The sequence below is a fragment of the Elephas maximus genome, chromosome 1 (genome assembly GCF_024166365.1).
Source record: "Elephas maximus indicus isolate mEleMax1 chromosome 1, mEleMax1 primary haplotype, whole genome shotgun sequence".
Classification (NCBI taxonomy): Eukaryota; Metazoa; Chordata; class Mammalia; order Proboscidea; family Elephantidae; genus Elephas; species Elephas maximus.
Window position 1 is genome coordinate 83,797,129 of NC_064819.1, and position 21,615 is coordinate 83,818,743.

General features: G+C 40.0%; 1 non-coding gene across 1 annotated transcript; it reads left to right on the plus strand.

The window, feature by feature from the left end:
• Positions 1 to 2,951: 2,951 nt before the first annotated feature.
• On the plus strand, positions 2,952 to 3,033 carry TRNAL-AAG (transfer RNA leucine (anticodon AAG)). The gene has a single exon. It is a non-coding gene; the product is annotated as a tRNA-Leu (tRNA).
• The last annotated feature ends 18,582 nt before the right edge of the window (positions 3,034 to 21,615 follow it).

A 21,615-nucleotide genomic window follows, 5' to 3' on the forward strand; every position in this document is an offset into this window, starting at 1 on the left:
TGAAATGGTTGACATTTGTACAGTTTTCTTTGCTATACTTACTCTATGTATTCCTTCCATCTTCTTCTGATGCTTCCTGCATCAGTCAATATTTTGCCCATACAACCCTTCAATATTACAACTTGAGACTTGAATTTTTTCCTCAGTTCTTTCAGATTGAGAAAAGCCAAGTGTGTTCTTCCCTTTTGGTTTTCTAACACCAGGACTTTGCACATTTCATCATAATTCTTTGCTTTATCTTCCTGAGCTGCCCCTTGAAAACTTCTATTTAGATTTCACTTGAGTTCTTTTACTTCATCATTTCCTCCATTCTCTTTAGCTAGTCAACATTCAAGGACAAGTTTCAGAGTCTCTTCTGGCATCCATTTTTGTCTTTCCTTTCTTTTTAATGACTTCTTGCTTTCTTCACGTATGATGTCCTTGATGTCATCCCATAACTTTTCTGGTCCTTGGTCATTAGTGTTCAATGTGTCAAATCTATTCTTGAGATGGTTTCAAAATGTGGATAGGATATGCTCAAGGTCACACTTTGTTCTCATGGACTTGTTTTAATTTTCCTCAGCTTCAGCTTGAACTTGCATATAATAAATTCACCGATTATTCTTCCGTCTGCCCTGGCCTTGTTCCGACTGCTGATATTCAGCTTCTCCATCATTTCCTTCCACAGATTTATTCAATTTGATTCCTATGTATTCCATCTGGTTAGTTTCATGTGTATGGTAACCATTTATGTTGGTGAAAAAATGGTATGTACAATGAAGAAGTCGTTGGTCTTGCAAAATTCTGTCATGCGATCTTCAGCACTATTTCTATCACCAAGGCCATATTTTACAGCTACTTGTCCTTCTTCTTTGTTTCCAACTGTCACAATTCAATTACCAGTAAAAAATTTTTTTCAAGGTACATTGATTGCATGTTTGATCGATTTCAGAATGCAGAAGTTGGTAAAAACATGTGCTCTTCACTTTTCTTGTAAGTGGAAAGATGATTTTGAGAGGATGACTCTGATGGCAGAGCCATTAAACCACAGAGCATTAACTCCAAGCCTTGATAACTAATGTTATTTACCTGGCTGGATTTAGACACTTCTTGGGACCAGTGGCTCCTTTTTGTCTTTCAATTTCTTCCCTTCTTTAATCGAAATGTCTAAAACTCTTACCCTATGCCTTTCTCACACTGCATTTTGAGGAGCAGATAATTTGTTTGTTGAATTTCACAGATTCACAGAAAAACAGTAATTGTATCTCAGGAGGGATTATACCAGAGCCTCACCCATACTTATTTAGAGGATATAGATAATAGAAGATTTAGGACTTTTGAGCTGATGAGATTTAGATGAGAATTTTGGTCTTTGAGTTGATGCTGTAATGGGTTGCTATTTGGGGGGATGCTGGGATGAAGTGAATGTTTTTACATGTGGGACAGTTGTGAATCTTCGTAGACCAGAAGGAAGACTGTACCATGTGTAGTTATATCCCCATAAACTATCCTCATCCTAATATCCAAAAACTGTGAATCTGTTACCTTACATGGCAAAAGGTATTTTGCACACTTGATTAAGTGAAGGATGTTTAGATGGAAAAAAATGTCTGCATTTTCTGGGTGGGCCCAATATAGTCACAAGATCCTTATAAGAGGTAGACAGGTGGTTCACCGTTAGAAAAAGCAATGCGACAACAGAACCACAGATCAGCATAAAGTAGACTTGAGCAAAAGAGTGTGAGTGGAGTCAGATGCCGGGAACCACAAGGACTGACTTCTCTACCATAGTCTCCAGAGACAATGCAACTCCGCCAACATTTTGAGTTTAGTTCCCTAGGACCCATTTCAGGCTTCTGACCTCCAGAACTGAAAATAATAAATTTGTGTTTTTTGAAGCCGTTAAATTTGTGATAATTTCCTACAGTAGCAATAGGTAACTAATCCAGAGTTTGGTATTAGGTTGTACTGTAGTCAGCGTATTGAAAAGCTGTCTGGCTACAAAAAGAAATTGATAAAGTTTTTTAAGGATTCCTTGGCAGAGTGTTAAAAATTACAGGTCCTGCTCCCTACCTATAATCACATCACTCAGGATTACTCGGAGATACTTCTGGAATCTGCGTTTTGTACTCAAAAACTTGATCAGTGTTACAATTTTTCTTACTACGTTTCTTTTTCAAAAGAGTTTAGTAGAAGAGACAAGAAAAACCTTGGTACTCTCTCTAAGGCTTGAAATCAGGATCCTCAGATTATGAGACTGACTGGCTACCTGCTGTGCTAAGAAGGCACCACTTAAACTGCTTTTAGTAAATTTCTCCACACTGGATACATTTCAAGCATCAGTGAAATTACCGAAATATTAGACTTCCATATACCATGCTCCGACCAGTGGAACCCTGATTGCACAGTGATCGAGAGTTGGGTTAGTAACCAAAAGGCCATCAGTTGGAGTCCATCAGCTCCTCCTTGGGAGCCCTTTGGGTAGTCCTGCTCTGTCCTATAAGGTCTACTGGATGACAATGGCTTTCCTGTTTTTTTTAATACGTCTCCATTCCCCAAAAGCAATCAGTGCTAAGTCATACATAAGTTTGCTGTTGCTCTGTTTGTCACATAGCCTTCATCAAAATCATTTCAGAATTTTACCACCGACTGAATAAATATACAACACAGTGAAGTTTTCCACTACTGCTTTAAACATCACTTACAGCTGGGTGACATTCAGCAGGTTACTGATTGTATCTGGTAATCTCCAGCAGGAAAATGCAGTTCATAGTAACAGTACCTACCACTGAGGCAGTTTATAGGACTGAATGACAGTAAATGTAAGGTAAGTGCATGGCACGTAATAAATTTCCAATAAATTTTAGTTTTGGACCAGTACCGTGTAGAAATGTTCTAGGAAAAGTATAACGTCATGGAAAACAGTCTTGTATCTTCCTAAATATAATGATTTAAGAGTTTCTTGGGAGCACGGTAGCGTGGCCGAGCGGTCCAAGGCGCTGGATTAAGGTTCCAGTCCCTGTGGGGCCGTGGGTTCGAATCCCACCGCTGCCAACTCTATTGGAAATGGACTCCATCAGAGAAGGGAATTACCAAAAACTTTACCCGCTTTGATTCAGTCACTTCCGACTCGTAGCGAGCCTATACAGCACAGCGCGAAACTGCCCCATAAAGTTTCCAAGGAGCGGCTGGTGAATTTAGGCTTCTGTTTGGCAGCCGAGCCCTCAACTAGGGAGCCCTTGAAGAACATAAGCAAGACATTTATCCCCCTAATAATAGGTTAAGATCAATCTAAGAACAGTAGTTCGTGTCCAAGGATTAAATCTTTATGGTTTTTAAAATGTTTATAGATTTAAACAAATATAACTCATATATTTCCAAATTACAAAAACGTAAGACTTTATACACGGTGAAACTCTTCCACCACCTCCCCTCCCCATTCCACCTGCATCGGTTTCTGCCTACGCAAACCCAAAAAACCAATCCCATTGCCGCCGAGTCGATTGCGGCTCATAGCGCCCCTATAGGACAGTGTAGAACTGCCACCATGGAGTTCCCAAGGAGCGCCTGTTTGATTCGAACTGCCAAGCTTTTGGTGAGCAGCCATAGCACTTAACCGCTATGGCGCCAGCGCTCCCTTTACCTACCCGGGCAAGTAGCCTGGGGTTAGTCTGGGGTTACCTGCACCGAATATTATTTGCATAAGCAAGCTAATATGCAGTTGCCATGGAGTCAGCTCTGACTCCTGAAGACTCCGGGTACATCAGAGTTGAACTGTGCTCCCTAAGGTTTCCTTTCGTTTTTGTTTGTTTTTTTTTTTTTTTCCAGCGTTCTTTTCATAGGCTCTGTGCTTGGAATAGCTGGGCCGGAAGTTTCTTAGTTTAAAACACCAACGAACACGAAGTCCTACCAATTGCTAAGGTTTTGATTACACAATCAGGGCCTCTGAAAAAGCTTCCAGATAATAAAACAAGCAGGGCCAATGGGCTGGGTTTCAGTTTCTCCTTCTTTTTCCTCTACTGGAAGCCTCTGGGGCAATGTGGCTCTCCTCCATTAGCCTGGAGAACCCGTGGTGGCCCTTCCCCTCTGGCTTTCTTGCTTAATCTGAAGATGGACTCATGTGACATAGCACTTCTTTTCAGAGTCTAAGCCCATTGGTAATAATTTAAGTCCGTTTCAATGACAGATTCATTTCATTACCTAATGCTAAGTAAAAATGAACAACTCGCCTGCCTTTTGAAGGCTGTGTATAGCAGCATCATTGGACAGGGTGTTTGGAGGTGAGTATTCCATACGGTTTTTGATGGCTGATTTTTTGAAAGTAGATGACCAGGGTTTTCTTCTGAGGTGCCTATGGGCGGACTCCAACTTCCATTCTTTCAGTTAACATCCCAGCCAATTAATAGTTTGCTCCACTCAGGGACAAATAAGCCAATAGGAAACTTCCCCCCCCCGCCCCGCCCCCCACACTGCGCACTTTCCAAACCTACTCTATTGCACATTACACGTTAGGGAAACTAATATTTCCCAGTTATGTAGTAGGGAAATTACGAATATTTTTTCCATGAGGTATTCTTTTCTTTTATTTTTTTTTCCACTCTTCTTGTAGGTTGTTTGGGTTTTTGGTTGTTGTTTCTTTTTGTCTCATCTTGTGTTTTTTTTTTTTTTTTTTTTAAGAGAATGGAGGTGTATTCAGGTAAAATTTTTTTAATGTACTGAATTATGTCAAGGTTTCATTGTTTCTATGTTTTGTGTAAAAATTGGTTTTCTACCCAAAGCTATGTAATCTCTCCAGTACTTATATTTGGTTTTATTTTTCATTTTTTACCTTTAAATTTTATGTGTATTTTGAATTTAAGTTTCGTCGATGACCTATTGATATAAACTTTCATTTTCCTAGATGGCTACCCAGTTAGTCCAACATCATTCATCTGAAGTTTCCATTTTGCTACATCATTTACAAGTGGAACTTAAATAGCGATTTATTTTCCAATTTCTGGGTGGCTCCGTTGGACCAAGTAAGATCAAGGTGGACTAACAATGGCTTGTTTACTGTATGCTATAATATCTGAAAGTGTTATTTACCCAAAGAATCCAATTGACTGCAACTGGTTTGGATTGTTCCGTTTGTTTGTGTTATGTCGGCATAAAGGTCTCTTAGTGACAAAAACGGTTTGCACTCAACTAGTAACCTAAAGATTAGTGGCTGGGAGCCACACAGTGGCACTGCAGAAGAAAGGCCTGGCAATCTAACTCCATGAACATTAAAGCAACAGTTTGCTGTTGCTTTCAGTTTGTCACATAGCCTTGACCAAAATCACTTCAGGATTTTAACCCATACTGACTAAATATACAAGAAAGTGAAGTCTCCCACTACCGCTTTAAACATCACTTACTGCTGGATGACATTCAGCAAGTTACTTAACATCTCTGCTCCTCATATTCTTCATCAGGAAAATGGAAATCATAGTAAAAAGCACCTATCACTGTGGCAATTTAGAGGACTGAATGACAGTAAAAGTAAGGACAATGCATGGCAGGTACTAAATTTCCAATAAGTTTTAGTTATTATTTGTTGGTGTTTTGGATGACTACCATGTAGAAGTATTTTAGGAAAAAAATAAGGTGGTGGATAACAATCTTGTGTCTTGGTAAATCTGATTGAAACATCCTGGGCATTATGGCAGTCTGTCTGAGAGGTCTAAGGCCTTTGATTAAGGCTCCAGTCTCTGTGGGGCCATTCAGTTGGAATCCCACCGATGCCAAATCTATTGTAAATTGAATCTATGTGAGGACGAAATTTCCAGAAACTTAGCCCGTTTTGATCGAATCCTCTAACTGGACGATAAAAAATCCAAGGGTTTGAACTTTTGGTTGGCAGCCAAGCTCTCAACTAGGGCACCCTTGGAGAACATAAGTGAGCTCTCAACTAGGGCGCCTTTGGAGAACATAAGCAAAGTAACTATCTCCCTAATAGTAGGTTAAGATCGATTATGGTCTATTAAAGAAAATGAGACTCTTGTCATTTCTGACTATTCTTTATATGTAGGAACGGTATTTCGTGTCCAAAGGATAAATCTTTATGGGCTAACCTAATGGTTACTGGTTTGGACCCATAGAGTCTCACACAAAAGAAAGGCAAGAAAGGCCTGACAATCTGCCTCTGTGAATGTTAAAGCCAAGAACACCCTGTGGAGCAGTTCTACCCTGTAACACATGGGGTCACCGTGAGCCAGAATCAATCCAATAGAATACAATAAGTTTCCTCTTATTGTTACTAGTATAGTAATCCAAAGTGGTTGCAATAGTGTGAGAAACCAGACCATTGTGGCATGCTGGTGGGAATGTATATTAGGCAAGATCCAACAGAATTACCATCACACTATCACATAGACTGCTTCAGGAATTCCATGAATAGAAAGTACTCACGCCCACTTGCCATGTCAGATAAGGAATATTATTTACTGCGGCTTGTTTGTATGGGCAAGATATATATTGTGAAACATTCAAAAACGAATTCTATGCCGTCAAGCAAGAAAGAAGCTCTTTCTGTATTGGTTTGGAAATCACTCCACCATACCTCAAGTGAAAATGCCCTACAATGGTTTGCAATTTCCTTATTTGTATAAAAAATGGAGGAAATAATATCCCCGAGAGACTATGTTTACTGTGCAAGGAGAAACTGGGGGACTGGGAAGGTTGAGGGAGAGTGAAGGATGAGATTTTCACACTTCTTCCAGCGGCGAAGAGTTTGATATTCGGTTCAAGCCGGGACACTGGAGACTTGAGTTTTCTTCCTTTGCTGTGTGCTTATGATACCCGAATATCATAAAGCACGAAGACAGACGAATTAAAAAAAAAAAAATCCATCAAATTCCAGGAGAGAAAAAAAGATTCATCTTCAGAAAATTATTAAAACTCATTGCGTACGCACAGATGGGACTGTGACCAGGCGGAGGTGAAGCCTCTTGTCAGCTGTGCCTGGGGGTTGGGGGTGGGCAGAGGGATTTTATTCTCTGTGTCCCTAACCAGAGAACAGAGGAGCGCTCGTCTCGCCCACGTGGACATCCAATCATGGTTTTGTGCGAGTGTGTAAAGGTACGCGTTTGTGAGAGAGTTTCCTTATTGTGGCACCAGATCTTCCAGTTTTTGCTGCATGTGTGGACGGTCTTATTTCCCAGATCTCAGAGCAGACATCAGTTTGCAATTGACCCGTGTCTTGGCATCTTCCCCAGGCGCTGAGAGGATGCATTCTGCCAGTTCTCACACCCCCAAGGAGACTAGGGCGAGGTCGCTGGAACTCGCCTCCCCTGTCGACCTCCCTTACTCATCCCCTCAGGCATTTCAGTACCCGCGAGTCCTAGGGGCCCGGGGCCCCTGGAGCCTCACTTCGAATTCCCCGGCCCTTGTACAATCCCACGCGGGACCTTCTCTGTGGCGCAGAGCTGCGGGCACGTTCACAGCTACCCGATCCAGCCCTCTGAGCTTTGAGAGGATGGGGCATGCAACTAGGGTGGATGGGTGGGTGGGGCGATCACCGCAGGGTGCAAGTGCGGGATTGAAACCAGATGAGTGGGTGACCTAATGTGCCTCAAACCAGGCTTAGGTGAGTAGAAGGCATTGTGGGGTTTCCCAGGAGCCATAGGGCTCTACACTTTAGGAGGACTGTACCTGGATCCAGGAACCCCATGTGGCCAGCAGGCCTCACTTCCCCTTCCCTTCCCCCAAGAGGCTCTGCACCTCTGGATTTCTGATTAGAGTCATTATAGCGCTGGATTTTGCCCCTGTGGGATCTTAGGGGAGCTAGGGTTTTGAGGGAGATTCAGTACCTGAATTCAACCCTCTCAGCCTTTTCTTCTCCTCCATTCCCTCCCCTCCAAATCACTGCTTCCTGTGAGTGCAAGTGATGATCACTTGGCAGTCTGAGTCTCAGTGGAATTCCTTCAGTTAGAGACCCTCACTTAGGGCATCCTAATGAAGAGCCTAAATTACAAAAGATGAGGCGAAAAACAGCGAAGTTGGTTTTTTGAAACCTATATCCCATTTGGAACCATTGGGCTGCCTCTGCTTTTGCTGGTGGTTATCCTTGGACTAATTGAATTATTGGCACTGACGCTCAAGCAGCTCGAAACTTTTCCTGCTTTAGTAGTTCTACAGCACATGTGAGTAAGCAAAATGTCTTCTTGTGTTTGTCCGTATTCTCACAGTAAACTGGTCTGGATCGTGTAGATTTTGTAGCAAAAGTATTTTGTCTAATCAGACAGGAGAAAAACAGTACTAAGCCATGCCTTTGTACAAGCACTATGGCTTATTGGTTCAAAGTCTTCTCTTGTAAATAACAGATCCTGGGTTCCAGTCCTAGTAGGACCTTGATTTTTTCCTCTCCATGGAAAACCAATCTCCTCTCTATCTCCCCACCCCTAAATTCTCTACCTCACTTACTATAAGTTCTGATTCTATTGATCAAAACCACTTGTGACTCCAGGATTCTCACTCCCAAAAGAAACGTGATAAGCCCTAAGTAACTTTTCATGAGTTTGCATTAAATTATGCCAGTTCTTTTTCTCCAACATACGTTCACTGAGCTTCTATTATGTGATGTGCACAGATTCAAAACTTACACAGCTGTAGCTAGAAAAATATTATTTGCATTTATCCTCCCAACCAGCAAGCCTTTTGTTAGCAATCAATTCAAAATACACATGGGTAAAAATACAAGATGAAATATGATCATGCCTAATCTTTTTAAATTTTATAATAGAAAAAGTCAAAAAATAAACCACAGGTTCGTTCATCGGGAACTGTTTCAATAATCTCTGGTATATACAGCTGTGTTATGGATTCAGTTGTGTCCCCCTCAAAAAGATAAGTTGAAGCCCTAACTCCCAGTATCTGTGAATGTGATCTTGTTTGGAAATAGGTTCTTCGAAGATGTGATCAGCTAACTTGACGTGACATCATATTGGATTAGTGTGGGCCCTAATCCCATCTGAGTGGTATCCTTACAAAAGAGGGGAAAAGACAGAGACACAGACAGAGAAAAGACTGCCACAGAGTTATGCTACGGATATAAACCAAGGGACACCTGTGTTTACAAGAACCTGGAAGAAATAAAAAAGGATCTTCCCCTGAAGCCTCTATGAAAATATAGCCCTGCTGTCACAGTGGTTAAGCGCTCAGCAGCTAACCAGAAGATTGGTGGTTGGAACCCACCAGCCACTGTGGGGAGAAAGATGTGGCACTCTGCTGCCATAAATATTAAACCCCCCATTGGATCAAGTGGATTCTGACTCACAGTGAACCTATAAGATAAGTGTAGAACTGCCCCACAGGGTTTCCAAGGCTGGAAGTATTTAAGGAAGCAAACTGCTGCAACTTTCTCTAGCTGAGCTGCTGGTGGGTTCCAACAAGCACCCAATCTCTTAAACACCAACAGCGTTCTCCCTGTAAAGATTACAGCCTTGAAAGCCCTATATGGTCATTATGAGTAAACTATGAGTCAGAATCCACTCGATGGCAATGAGTTTTTGACACCCTGAATTTGGACTACTGGTCTTCAGGGGCAGAAAGATATTAAAAGGTAATATAATAAACCCGAATGAGCCTCTAACACAAAGACATAAGGGTCATATGTGCTATAGTTGGATTTCAGTGGCACCAAATCTTGGGAATAAAAGCCTGAGAATGTTATAAAAATATGGATCCCTAGGTCCACTTACCAGTTCCTGATTGGATTGAAATAAGGTGGAGCATATAGTTTAGAATTATCACCAGGTAATTCATACCATCAGATAGGTTTGGGAACCACTGGCCTAGAAATTTGAATGGGGAATAAGGAACCTGGGAAAACGTCACCCCAGAAGAGGGGCAGTAAACACAAAGAAAGTGGGAGGGGAAAAATGGGTAGAAGGGGCAGTGTGATGTGTCCACTGATAAAGAAATGGAGGCTGCAGATGCTGGGAAGGAACATAGATGGCTGCTGCACAGATAAGAAAAAAGAAGAGAAGTGTGTGGAAGAGGGCTTGGACCTCGTAACTGTGTGGATGAAAGGATTCCGGATCATCGAGGAGGTAGAATATTTCTGAGCTCTCTGTCTCTCTTGTGCTTCCTTTAAGTTCACAAGTAGTAAGAAGGCTCTCTCTAAGGAAAGTGGGCTGAGATCATTTATTCTGCAGAAAACTCCAACTCCTTTCATCTGAAACTCTGGCTATGAGAGTTCAGAACTGGTCTTGTGGTCCCAGGATAAACAGCACACTTTGAAGGGCACACATGAGGTGTTTTTCTTTGTACTACAGAAGCCCCGATCTTGGTGACTTCTGAGAGAACCGAAAGAAATTTCATTGCTGGTGGTAGGGAGCAATGCTGAATGTAGAAGGGGGACATGCCTGAAATTTTGCCTTGACTTTATCAAATATTAGTGGTTTTGCTTATAAAGTAAATAACACAAAGAATGGCTAGAGAATAAAACCAAAAAAAACAAACCTGTTGCCCTTGAGTCGATTCCAACTCATAGCCACCATATAGGACAAAGTAGAACTGCCACACAGAGCTTTCAAGAAGCGCCTGGTGGATTCGAACTGTTGACCTTTTGGTTAGCAGCCAAAGCTCTTAACGACTACGTCACCAGGGTTTTCACCAGGAAGTATTTGACAGTAATTGTCAGGAAAAGTTGAATCCCTGAGCTAGGATAACTCAATGGATGTACAACAGACTCTAAATGAGGGTCCAGATTTCAAGAGCAGGTTCAGGCTTAATAACCACATCACCATCACGCACACACGTATTTCTAACTTTTCCTTAGAAGACCTTTGAAACTGAGCATTCTCCAGAGAAGCTTATTCCATCATTTACAGTGGGCTATTTTATTTGTCACCTTTTTCTTGGCCACCATCTCCCATTCCTAAAGCAAGTCTGTGAGCCAGGAAAACCAGGGTCACTATAATGTCGATACCAACTCTTCATACAGTACATTTAGTGGTTTGTTGCCAGTGACATAATGCAAATTATTGACCAAATCTAGTATAATGGCAATTAGTGGGTACATAAGTTAGCTCATTGTCTTCTTGAGACTTGGCCCATTTTTGGTTTTTGAAACTCTTTAATGTTAACTGTTCATCTTTGTGGAGCCATGGTGGTACAATGGTAAAGCGGTTTGTGGTGGAACCCGAGAGCCATCCTTAGGGAAAAAGATGGATAGTTGGCTTCCATAAAGATTTAGAACCTTAGAAACCTTAAGGGGCAGTTCTACTCTGCCCTGCAGGATCACTATGAGTGGGAATGCAGTGGACCCCAACAGGTTTAATCTTTATGGTATTGACTAAACCTCAGTGGCAACGGGTTTGGTTTGAGTTTTTGGTTTGTTTATTGATCTCTGATAGGAGACACAACCCAATCTCCATCCCTCCCCTCCAGCAAGAACTCTAGAGCCAACCACTGGATGTCAATTCAAGAAGCTTCCACTTCTTGCCCAACAATAAACAAGGGAACAAGTATGGACTGGAAACTTCTATCTTCTGATCCGGAATCAGAGGCCTATCCATCAAGCGACGTGACCAATACACTAAAGAAGTAGCCCAAACCTCAAAGTGAAAAAGTTGCTATGGAGCATTCAGTTTCTGTCTTCAAATTTTTACTCTGCAATTGGAAGAACATTTAACACCATTCAAAAAGGAAATCAAATATCACCTAAAAGCTCTGAACAGAATTACTTAGAATTAATAAACAGATTGTGAGATAAACAGAAGTGACATATTTCTTTGAGGGCTCACTGGTCTAATTCAGTGACAATAATGATGCACTTGGGTCGAAAAATAAGAGCCAATAACTAAACTCTGCAATAAAGGAGAACTGATGACAGCATGAGAGGGAGTGCCATAGGCTGGTATGATCAGATCTTTTCTGTCTCAAAGATAAGATGGTGCTGGCCCATGGAGTTTGCAAGCTCAAACAGGAGATCTCCTTGTCAGAAATGCCAGCTTTTAACCTCAGGAAAATATTTTATTAGAATCCATTCATTATGTAGGTTTTTACAACTTGATCCTGTACCAACAAGTAGAAGAATCACCTGATATGCAGGTGGGTCACGGTTGTGGGTCCCAAACCTCCCTGTGAGAGTGGTCCTGATGTCTGAGTTGTAGTTTGGAGATTTCCAAGCTACTTCAAGCAGGGAGAAGAAAGCCAAAAAAGTTTGGAGGGACGGTTGTGTCATTGAAATGCTAACCTCCTAGGTATTTTCTTTAGAATTTTCTCTAACTTCCTTGTGGATTGACAGACAAATCAATCCAAGGTGATTTTGTGGGACCCACCACCAACTCTGCATTACATATTTGTAAGGGAGGAGAGATGAGAAATCCACAAATTCCTAAAGTAAAGCAATTACATATCCTCTCTGTTTTCACATACTCTTGGCTTCTTGGAAGTGACAAATTATTTGTGAGAAATAAACAATAGTTTTATCCCATCTCCCATGCCATCTTTCCTCCCTAGACAGCTAGTTCTTCCTTCATCCCAAAACTTCCCTTTTGTTCCTGGATTACCTGTACAGTATTTTTCCAGGTTTAGGTCAAAGTCACAAACATTCTTAGATCATATTATGGATGGATATGCTAATGTGCAAACGTCATCAAGATAATTATCCTATTCCAAAAAAGGAAGAGAAGGAGAAGGAAGAGGAGGGAGATTAGAAAGAAAATGAAAAGAAGGAGGAGTCACTCATTCATTGTAGGCAAGTTGCAACATTGAGAAGAGCAAGCATAGAGATGCGGAAGATTAAACTCCCTCCCCCCAAGAAGGGAAGTAAGGTTGTGTGATCATTAAGGTTGGGTGTCAACTTAGCTGGTCCATGATTCTCAGTGGTTTGGCAGCTTCCAAGTAGTTTGGCAGTTATATGGTGATGTGATCACTTCCATGATGAGATTTGATATGTGATCGCCTCCATGATGGGATCTGCCATGAGTAGACAATCAGATGAAAAGGATTTCCTTGGGGATGTGGCCTGCATCCAGTATAGGTGGACTCTTTGGCAAGGATCTTAAGCTTTAGCTTGCTCTGGATCCTGCAGCTGGCTTCTGTTCCTCTGACTTCTGGTTCTTCGGACTTGAGCTAGCAGCTTACCTGCCATCTTGCCTACTGGTCTTGGGATTTGCCAGTCTTCAAAGCCTGTGAGGAAGAGCCCTGCTGTCTGGCCTACCAATCTTGGCTGTGCCAGCCCATGGCTATGTGAATCAGAAGAAGTCTCTACCCTAACCCATAGCCTTTGGACATTCCAGCCTCTACAACCACAGGAGCCATTTCCTTGATGTAACTACCTCTCTCCATATATATTTTTATATGCTTGACTGGTCTTGCTTCTCTAGAGAAGCCAGCCTAAGCAGGTTGCTACACTTAATTTGAACTGGTAATATGATGACACACTGTGATTTATGTATACACACATACTTACATACATACATATATATATACTCTTTTACCACTAAAAAAATCTATGCAAAGAGATACACTCAAAAACCCAATAAATTAACATGAATTTGTAAAAAGTTCAAGTAATCCATAAAAAAACAGCAAAAAAAGAAATAAAGAGAGAGAACATACAAACAGAAAACAAAAAATAAAATACCAAACCTAAGCTCTGGAATAATCAACAATTGCATTGAATGTAAATGCTCTAAATAAACCAATTAAAGTACAGAAATTGGCAAGTGGATTGTAACATATGACTATAGGCCATCCCCCGGTTATGAAACAGATCTCTTCCTGACAGTGTCTTTAAGTCGAATTTGTAAATACGTCAAAACAGGTGCATATGGTTCTAATTTAGCCTTCCTTTAGGTCAAAAAAGGCTGGGAGTCTTTTCAGCGATTTAAAAGCTGCGCATGCAGCATGTAAAAGTGATTGTCCTGAAGAATTTGTTGGAGTAGGGTTGGTTGAATCATTTCAAAGTGCGGGTGAATTTTTGGTTTTGCTCATTTTGTAATGTTACTATATACTGTTCATTGTGGAACATTCCCTGGACTCAAACAGATATGGCTGTGGCAGCATGCATGTCTGTTTTTTTATTTCTGACTCTTCTATAATATTCTTTGACTTGGATAGACATGGCTCTAGCAGCATATTTGTCCATTTCCTACTTCTGTGTCTTTGCATACATGCCAAATAAAACTTTATTTTTGCTTTACTAAATTTTGTGGTGTTTCTGTGCTAGGACAAAGCTCACCCATACTTTTGCAGTGGACTTCTATACTGCTTACATCTGGTTCTTGGAAGAGTGAAGAATCCGGAAAGCTAAGGTTGCCATACAACTGAAGTTCCTTACAAGAGTCCAACAGAAAGAAAGCAGTGGCTTAGGAAACAAGAATGCATATGGGGGCATAAAGAAGAAAGTGTGTAGCGGCACAATTTCCTCCAAGGAGGAAGAGGAATGGCCTGTTAGCCACAAAGCAGCCTCTTTCAGATCACAAGCCTGCCTAATGCAAGAATAGTTGCAATTCTCTTATGTTATAGGTTTAGCAACTTGATCGTAGACCAGAAGATTGGCCTAATCACAATGTGGCACCTGGAGAAGCAGCAGGGTCCAGACTGCCAAGTCTCTGTTTTGGAATTTGCAGTCTTTTTAGCTTGGATTTTGAATTGAGGACCACTACTCTGTCTTACTTATCTAGTGCTGCTATAAGAGAAATACCACAAGTGAACACCATTAATTAACAGAGGCTATAAGGATTTTTATTTTTTTATATAAGTTTTATACGACACTAGCTCTAGAGGATGGCTTCCTCTCTGTGTCAGCTCTGGGGGAAGTTCCTTTTCTCTTCAGCTTTTGTTCCCTGGTTCCTTGGAGATCTCCATGTGCCATGGCATCTATCTTATGCCATCTCTGCTTGCTTAATTGCTCCGTTTATATCTTCTAAATGGTTGACTCCAGATATACCCAACACTAATCCTGCCTCGTGAACATAACAAAGTCTACCCATTTCAAAATGTGATTGTAACCACAGGCATAGAGGTTAGGATTTACCACACTTGTTTGGTGGGACACAACTCAATGCATAACAGACACCCAAATAGCTTGACTGGACTTCAGGTTTTTTGACTAGAGAACATCACTTTGCTTCCATTGTGAATTCATCCAGAAAAAACAAGGGATGTTTTCTGTAAACTCCAAAGTCAACTAATCTATTGGGGGTCTTGAAAAGATGAGATAATCTTCATGTAAGGCAAATAGAGCAACCACTTGGGAATGGACAGCAAACCCCAGGAGCCAGTCTTTCTCCTCAGCACACACCTGGCCCTTAGCATTTCCTTCTCAAATGTACACAGCAGTGCTTCTGAAGTTTTGGCATCTGTATTACTTGGAGGGCTTGAACCACGGATTCAGTGGATCTAGAGTTGGGCCTTGAATTTGTAATTCTGCTCACAGCACCCTAATTTCTCCCCATTCCTTGCTACCCTGTGCAATATTGACTGTGGAAAACATATTCGTGTTTGCTTAAAGGGTCTAGAGAGAACACGTGGATAACAGAAAAAAAAAAAAAAAGAGAAAATACATGGAATGACCACATTGCCTCTGTCCATAAAATACATCCTAAAGGATAAATATTTGACCTCAGAAACACAACCAACATGTGGCCAGTTAAAATTACAAGCCAGACAGTCTCTCTCCTGAGTAACTCCTGTGTATTTTTTGTGTTGGAGGAGAAAATCGAGAAGTAAAGGCATCCCAGCCTGATAAAGGGACAGACTGGAGAGCTGGGAACAAACATCTCTTTCTGTCTTCCAAAGACCTTTGATTCAAGGAAATACAGTCTTAGAGGTAGTTTTGAAACCATTAAGCATTAGAAATCTTCAAAAGGTACAACCAGTGGACCAGAAATTCCTAAAAGTTTCTTGGTCATACAAAGCAGATGTGATCAGATTGACTGTGAAGGAAGAGAGGCTGCCTATCTTCTTTATAAAGGAAGCATACAGCATAACTGTGATCCAAAAAAAAACAAACACAAAAATTCACTGCCATGGATTCGATTCCTACCCATAAGGATCCTGTAGGACAGAGTAGAACTGCCCTGTAGTGTTTCCAAGGAGCGCTGGTGGACTCTAATCGCTATTATTTTGGTTCGCAGATATAGCTCTTAAACTCTACACCACGACCCATGACCCAGCCACCTTTTATTTGTAGCAGTCCCCCACTAATGATGGTGTCCCAAGTCAATTCTTAATTCAAATATCTCTGCTTTTTTTGTTTTAGTTTATATTACTGTTGCAATTTATTGCTAATATTTTAAAGAATTCTATCTTTATTTATTTTGCGGAGTTAGGATGACAACAATAACATAAGCAACATTATGTGTAGGACATATTACTAACGATCAGATGTAGAAAAAAGGGTGACGGTAAGTGCAGTTCACTGTAACTTAAATACGGCCTAAGTCGTAAATACTTGGATCTGTCTTCCATTTTGAGAGAAAAACCTTTCCGTGCTTATTCACATCAATCTACCTCCTTTTGATGTTAACAGAGGTTTCCAGTTGATATTGTATTAAAGACTTAAAATAAGGAGGAAATACAAGAAAACTGATATTATGGATTATCAATTGGGAATGTGTTGATTCTGCCCATTTCTTGTACTTTTGTTTTAGGAAGGCTTCAAATTTCCATAGTCTTCGGTTTCCATTTTCAAATGTTTAACTTTGAAATTGGAAGAAAATTTAACACCATTCAAAAAGGCATCAACTAACAGCTAAAACCACTGAAAACAATTACATAGAATTAATAAACTGTGCTGTGATCAAAAGTGACGTATTTCTTCGATGGCGCTCTTCTCTAAGTCACAGATGATAATGATGCTTTTGGATGGAGAAATACAAGTTAAGAAGTAAACTCTTCAATATAAAACAACTCTTCAATAAACTCTTCAATACAGATGTGCAAATGACAGCATGAGGAGAGGGAGTTCCAGAGTTTGGTATGTTCAGGCCTTTCCTGTCTCAAAGATAAGATGGCATTCCTCCAAGGAGAAAGGTCTGGAATCTCTAACAAGAGCTCCTCTTGTCAGAAGTGCCTATTTTTAACACCAGCAAAATATTTTATCAGAATTCATTCATAGCATAGATTTAACAACTTGATCCTCTATCATCTGATATGGAGGTGGAACAAGGTAGTGGGTCCCAAACCTCCCTTGGTGAGTTTTCCAGTGGTCTGATGTGCAATTTGGTGACTTCCAAACTACTTCATGTGAGGAGAGGAGAACCAAAATACCTTGGAAGGGCACTTCTCTTATTGAAATGCTAACTCTTAGGCATTTTGCTTAAAAGTTAGCTCTTTTTGTATTGATTCACAAAACACTCCAAGCAATTTTGTGTGACCCAACCCCAACTATGCCTTATATATTCATAGGGTAGGAGAGAAGAAATCCACAAATTCCTAAAGTACAGCAATTGCAAATTCTCTCAGTTTTCACACAGCCTTGGCTTCTTGGAAGCACGGAGTTTTCCTGAGAAATAAACAACACTCTTTTCCCAGAAGACATACTCTGTCTTTCCTCCTCATACAAGTTAGTCTCCTTCACACCAAAACTTCCCCATTTGTTCCCAGATTCCCTGTACAGTATTTTCTCAAATTTTAGATTAAGACTCATGAACTATCTTGGATCATACTTGAGATGGTATGTCCTAATGTACATTAATTCATCAGGATGATTCTCCTCTTCCTTTGGGTGTGGCAGCAAACAGTGAATAAAGACAAGAAGAAGGAAGAGAAGAAAGAAAAGAAAGAGGAAGAGGTGAAAGAAAGAGAGAAGGAGTGGCTCACATTGGTAGACAAATTGCATCATTAAGAAAGGTAAGCACGAGAGGCGGGGCCAAGGTGGTGGACTAGGTGGATGCTACCACGGATCCCTCTTGCAACAAAGACTCGGAAAAACAAGTGAATCGATCACATACATAACAATCTACGAACTCTGAACAACAAAAACAGATTTAGAGACAGAGAACGAACAAATACAGGAGGCAGCGATTGTTTTCAGAGCCTGGAGCCAGCATACCAGTCAGCGGATTTTCTGGAAAAACTAGTTTCCCAGTGATGGCTCAGAGACAACAATCCATATCAAACCACTTAAAGAAGCAGACCATGACAGCTTCTCCAACCCCCCAAACAAAAGAATCAAAATCTTTCCCAAAGGAAGATACAATCCTGGAATTATCAGATACAGAATATAAAAAACTAATTTACAGAATGCTTCAAGATATCACAAACGAAATAAGGCAAACTGCAGAAAAAGCCAAGGAACACACTGATAAAACTGTTGAAGAACTCAAAAAGATTATTCAAGAAGATAGTGGAAAAATTAATAAGTTGCAAGAATCCATAGAGAGACAGCATGGAGAAATCCAAAAGATAAACAATAGAATTAGAGAATTAGACAACGCAATAGGAAGTCAGAGGAGCAGACTCGAGCAATTAGAATGCAGACTGGGACATCTGGAGGACTAGGGAATCAACACCAACATAGCTGAAAAAAAATCAGAGAAAAGAATTTAAAAAAATGAAGAAAGCCTAAGAATCATGTGGGACTCTATCAAGAAGGATAACTTGTGAGTGATTGGAGTCCCAGAACAGGGAGGGGGGACAGAAAACACAGAGAAAATAGTTGAAGAACTCCTGACACAAAACTTCCCTGACATCATGAAAGACGAAAGGATATCTATCCAAGATGCTCATCGAACCCCATTTAAGATTGATCCAAAAAGAAAAACACCAAGACATATTATCATCAAACTTGCCAAAACCAAAGATAAACAGAAAATTTTAAAAGCAGCCAGGGAGAAAAGAAAGGTTTCCTTCAAGGGAGAATCAATAAGAATAAGTTCAGACTACTCAGCAGAAACCATGCAGGCAAGAAGGGAATGGGACGACATATACAGAACACTGAAGGAGAAAAACTGCCAGCCAAGGATCATAGATCCAGCAAAACTCTCTCTCAAATATGAAGGCGAAATTAAGATATTTACAGATAAACACAAGTTTAGAGAATTTGCAAAAACCAAACCAAAGCTACAAGAAATGCTAAAGGAGATTGTTTGGTCAGAAAACCAATAATATCAGGTACCAGCACAATACAAGGTCACAAAACAGAACATCCTGATATCAACTCAAATAGGGAAATCACAAAAACAAATTAAGATTAATTTAAATAAATAAATAAAATAATACACATAACAGGGAATCATGGAAGTCAATAGGTAAAAGATCACAATAATCAAAAAGAGGGACTAAATACAGGAGGCATTGAACTGCCAGATGGAGAGTGATACAAGGCGATAAAGAACGATACAAGTTAGGTTTTTACTTAGGAAAATAGGGGTAAATAATAAGGTAACCACAAAAAGGTATAACAACTCCATAACTCAAGATAAAAGCCAAGAAAAACGTAATGACTCAACTAACATAAAGTCAAACACTATGAAAATGAGGATCTCACAATTTACTAAGAAAAACGTCTCAGCACAAAAAAGTATGTGGAAAAATGAAATTGTCAACAACACACATGAAAAGGCATCAAAATGACAGCAATAAAAACTTATTTATCTATAATTATGCTGAATGTAAATGGACTAAATGCACTAAGAGACAGAGAGTCACGGACTGGATAAAGAAATACGATCCATCTATATGCTGCCTACAAGAGACACACCTTAGACTTAGAGACACAAACAAACTAAAACTCAAAGGATGGAAAAAAATATATCAAGCAAACAATAAGCAAAAAAGAAGAGGAGTAGCAATATTAATTTCTGACAAAATAGACTTTAGACTTAAATCCACCACAAAGGATAAAGGAGGACACTATATAATGACAAAACGGACAATTGATCAGGAAGACATAACCATATTAAATATTTATGCACCCAATGACAGGGCTGCAAGATACATAAATCAAATTTTAACAGAACTGAAAAGTGAGATAGACACCTCCACAATTATACTAGGAGACTTCAACACACCACTTTCGGAGAAGGACAGGACATCCAGTAAGAAGCTCAATAGAGACACGGAAGACCTACTTACAACAATCAACCAACTTGACCTCATTGACTTATACAGAACTCTCCACCCAACTGCTGCAAAATATACTTTTTTTTCTAGCGCACATGGAACATTCTCTAGAACAGACCACACATTAGGTCATAAAACAAACCTTTTCAGAATCCAAAACATCGAAATATTACAAAGCATCTTTTCAGACCACAAGGCAATGAAACTAGAAATCAATAACAGAAAAACTAGGGAAAAGAAATCAAATACTTGGAAAATGAACAATACCCTCCTGAAAAAAGACTGGGTTATAGAAGACATCAAGGAGGGAATAAGGAAATTCATAGAATGCAACGAGAATGAAAATACTTCCTACCAAAACCTCTGGGACACAGCAAAAGCAGTGCTCAGAGGCCAATTTATATCGATAAATGCACACATACAAAAAGAAGAAAGAGCCAAAATCAGAGAATTGTCCCGACAACTTGAACAAATAGAAAGTGAGCAACAAAAGAACCCATCAGGCAGCAGAAGAAAACAAATAATAAAAATTAGAGCTGAACTAAATGAATTAGAGAACAGAAAAACAATTGAAAGAATTAACAAAGCCAAAAGCTGGTTCTTTGAAAAAATTAACAAAATTGATAAACCATTGGCTAGACTGACTAAAGAAATACAGGAAAGGAAACAAATAACCCGAATAAGAAACGAGAAGGACCACATCACAACAGAACCAAATGAAATTAAAAGAATCATTTCAGATTACTAAGAAAAATTGTACACTAACAAATTTGAAAACCTAGAAGAAATGGATGAATTCTTGGAAAAACACTACCTACCTAAACTAACACATTCAGAAGTAGAACAACTAAATAGACCCATAACAAAAAAAGAGATTGAAACGGTAATCAAAAAACTCCCAACAAAAAAAAGCCCTGGCCGGGACGGCTTCACTGCAGAGTTCTACCAAACTTTCAGAGAAGAGTTAACACCACTACTACTAAAGGTATTCCAAAGCATAGAAAATGACGGAATACTACCCAACTCATTCTATGAAGCCACCATCTCCCTAACACCAAAACCAGGTAAAGACATTACAAAAAAAGAAAATTATAGACCTATATCCCTCATGAACATTGATGCAAAAATCCTCAACAAAATTCTAGCCAGTAGAATCCAACAACACATCAAAAAAATAATTCACCCTGATCAAGTGGGATTTATACCAGGTATGCAAGGCTGGTTTAATATCAGAAAAACCATTAATGTAATCCATCACATAAATAAAACAAAAGACAAAAACCACATGATCTTATCAATTGATGCAGAAAAGGCATTTGACAAAGTCCAACACCCATTTATGATAAAAACCCTTACCAAAATAGGAATTGAAGGAAAATTCCTCAACATAATAAAGGGCATCTATGCAAAGCCAACAGCCAATATCACTCTAAATGGAGAGAACCTGAAAGCATTTCCCTTGAGAACGGGAACCAGACAAGGATGCCCTTTATCACCGCTCTTATTCAACATTGTGCTAGAAGTCCTAGCCAGGGCAATTAGGCTAGACAAAGAAATAAAAGGTATCCGGATTGGCAAGGAAGAAGTAAAGTT